Here is a 3,628-nt window from a genome sequence, read left to right on the forward strand (position 1 = left end):
AAATGAACAGAAACTTTTCAAAAGAAGACAGAATAATGGCCAGCAAACATAAAAAAATGCTCAACATCTCTAATCATTAGAGAAATGCAAATCAAAACCACAATGAGGTATCACCTAATCCCGGTGAGATTGGCCTCTATCAAAAAAACACAGAACAACAAAAATCTGCATTTTTAATGTTACCTACGTCATATTTATGATAGTCATATGTGTAATTTATAACATAAGGAAGGTCCTGAGAAAATAGCAAGGTTAGTACTTGTCTGGCCCAAATTATGATGTAAAGAAGATGGCAAAGGAATCAAGGGGGCTGGATATTAAAACTGGATTTATCTATAGCTACCTGTATGCCTATCTGATACCCTTTACGTTAAGAATCAATTTTCATGTCTTTGAAATGAGGTTCAATCCACTGTGAACCTTCTATGAGTCTAAGTGGAATGCAATACTTTCAAAATAACCACTTATTGTCTTGTCATTTATTAATTTTTGTATGTCAGTAACTTCTCCCTTATCGAGGCTGCAAGGTCCTTATTGGTATAAACTATGTATCATTCTTGAATTTTGTAATCCCTGGTACCTGACACAGTAGTGAGACCATGGTGATGCCCATGAAAGGACTGCAGAATAACCAAATCCATGTTGAGAAGGGACAATTTTATTCTTCCAGGAGGAAGAAAAAGATCTTCTAGCCCAACACTCGTATTAAGTATGCTTCTCTAGTAGTGTGTTTATTTTGCCTTCTCTCCACAGTCACATTCTGCCTACCCTTTCTGTTGAGACATAACAACAAAAATGAGAAGTGAGTAAGGAAAAAGATGGTTTACTTAAGCACTAAGAGTGCCAACCATTCTGCCCTTCTTTTATTCTGTGACTGCCTGATGGTTCCATTCTTTATCATTAGTTTGTGCTTATGCTTACCAAAGTAGTATACACCAAGCATCTGTTTGAGAAAGCAAAGCAATACATTATATTGAATGTAATTATGTGAAAACTTTTTGACAGAACTTGTCATTTTACACTTAAGGAGTACATGAATTAAGTATAGGTGTATTAATATAAATGTATAAATAGACTTGTAATCACCATCTGAGAGCCTTCCATTTGTACAATAATTAAGGAAATGTGAATCCTAATTTTTTAGGTATAAAATGTTTAAGAGACTGATTCTAAACCTCTGGAAAATAAGAGATTTAGGAGAAAGGTTAAATTATACTCACTACAGTAATCCTATCTAATTATATGTATAAATTACTACCTGATTTCAGATATAAGAATTGATAACTATACCTTTATTAACTATCAGAATGTATAGTTAGAGCTACCTTAAACAAAAAACAACATGTACAATCGCTATATGAATTAAAAGAGAAAATAGATACCATGAGAATAGATATCAAGAGAATCTGCCTCTTATTCTTGACACAAAATATCTGGCAAGATTATATTTCAAAGTTCATGTTAATTTCTCTAATAAAATTCAGTGTGACAATGTAATATTTTTGTAACTTTTGAAACACACCAGCATTTTAATAGTCAAATATAATAAAACATTTTTTGTTATTGTTATTTCCATATTAAAACTACACTCTCTATTCGTGAGATATCACATGTTCTCACTTATAAGTGGGAGCTAAATGAGAGATATATATTTTCATAAAGTGATGTAATGAACATTGAGAACTAAGAAGAGGGGAGGGCAGGTGGGTAAGGGATAAAATTCTTCCTATGGGGTATAGTATACACTATTCTTGTGGTGGGTACAATGAAAGCCTTGACTAGAGCACGATACGATCCATCTACATAACAAAAAACATTTGTACTTGACAAATATTTTAAAATAAAAAAATTAGGGAGGAGCCAAGATGGCGGACTAGAAAAGCCGCCAGTCAGAAAGAATGTCTCTGCAAAAAAGATGAATTTTAGAAGAAAGAGAAAAAAATAAGCTAGCATAGAAACATAGATCGGGTGAGGGTCAGAAGGAAGGGTGCCTGAAGATACAGGAGACTCCACGGGAAAACGTTGTGGAGGAGAATTGGAAGGAGAAAGGTCCCGACAGGCTTGGAGACCAGCGACAAGGGTAGGTGGAGAAGTTAACTTCCCCCTCCCTTGAATCTCAGACTACTGGTGGGCTCCTGAGCGGTTGGAGAGACCTGACGACACCAGCCCAGAAACGGCTGCCGCCAGTGAGCAGTGGCCTCTTGCGGCCTCAGCGCCGGGCTCCTAGACCCCTCGGGGCACCTCCCCGGGTGCAGACCCGAGCCTAGCGGCAGACACCATAGTGCTCCACTCTCTCCTTCCCCCTCCTACCCGTGCGTGCCCAGAGAGACAATTTAGCCATCACACAGAGGCATCTCGAATGAATGGGACCTTTGCTTTTGAGGCCCTACAGCAGACTGAGGGGTACTCAGAATGTGAGTTCCCTACCCGCCAGCCCTCCCAGGTGCTACTTGCCTGGGGACTCCAGGAGAGTGGGCCAAATCCCGAGGTGGAGTGAAATCAATCCCGCTTGGGCACCCTGTAGTTGATTGAAGACGAGCACCCCTCCCCCTGGCAGGGTCAGGGATTGATCTCCAGGGTCCAGGGGACAGGCCTGCAGACCAGACCCCGTACACCGAGGTCAGGATCACACTGCCCCGGGGCACAGAAGAGAGATCTGTAAAAGAGCCTACTGAGGAGTGTGTGCATTCAGGGGTGCCTTCAGGGGCAGATCAGCGTGCCAGAGTGGCAACCCTCCTCCGAAAAGAGGGCTGTGCACCCAGCTCAAGCTATGATCCTCAGTAGGAAACCACCCGGCCCACGTCACAGCCAGGGGAGACCCAATAGCCTGAAGTCCCGCTTGCTGGCAGAGGCCTGGGAGAGGACATGAAGAGGGGGAGATTGGAGGGGAGCGAGACCTGCTCCAGAGTGCCAGTCTTGGACAGCCCCAGCCCCCAAGCCCAGACTTTCAGCTGAATGGAGCCATTTCAGCCCCTCTCAGCAGCTCTTCACAGAAACAAAGAGGAGACATTTGACCCCTGCTAACAGCAGTTGTGGAGCCTGAGGGCAGGCTTACCCAACCCAGCCCCACCCAGACTCACTTCCCCCAGAGACATGGACAATAAGGACACACCTAGAAATCCCAGGGCCCCACTCACCACCCAAGACACAGAGGGCCTCTCTAGAGGAATAAGAGCTAGCTACAGGACCCAAAAACAGCACGCTCCTCCCTCCAAGTACCACCTACAGACAGGGAGGTCATCCTGCACACCCTTTTACTACATCTCCTGATTGATCATAAAGGGTGTGGCCGAATCTCAGCCACAGACACCACCTACTGGCTCAGAGACTAAACAGGGAGTGTCATTATCCAAACAAAAATCTAAAGGCAAGAAGGAACAACTGATCCAGATGGGAAGGAACCAGCGAAAGAACTCTGGAAGTACGAAGATTCAAATGGAAAGCATACCCCCAAAGAGGAACTACAGCTCTCCAGCAATGGACATTAACCAAACTCAGAACACTAAAATGACAGAAGAATGCCAAACATGGGTTGAAAGAAAACTGAATGATATGCAAGAAAAAATGGATAACCAACACAAAGCAACCACAAAAAAAAAAAAAATCAGGGTCTTGGAAGAAAAATTCA

General features: G+C 42.8%; 1 protein-coding gene across 1 annotated transcript in view; it reads right to left on the reverse strand.

Annotated features, from left to right (window-relative positions):
- The window catches only part of DACH2 (dachshund family transcription factor 2), a 907,491-nt gene that overhangs the window by 229,777 nt on the left and 674,086 nt on the right, over nucleotides 1-3,628 (reverse strand). The gene's annotated exons all lie outside the window — the stretch shown is intronic.

The sequence above is a fragment of the Propithecus coquereli genome, unplaced genomic scaffold (assembly GCF_000956105.1).
Source record: "Propithecus coquereli isolate 6110/MARCELLA unplaced genomic scaffold, Pcoq_1.0 Scaffold257, whole genome shotgun sequence".
Taxonomy (NCBI): Eukaryota; Metazoa; Chordata; class Mammalia; order Primates; family Indriidae; genus Propithecus; species Propithecus coquereli.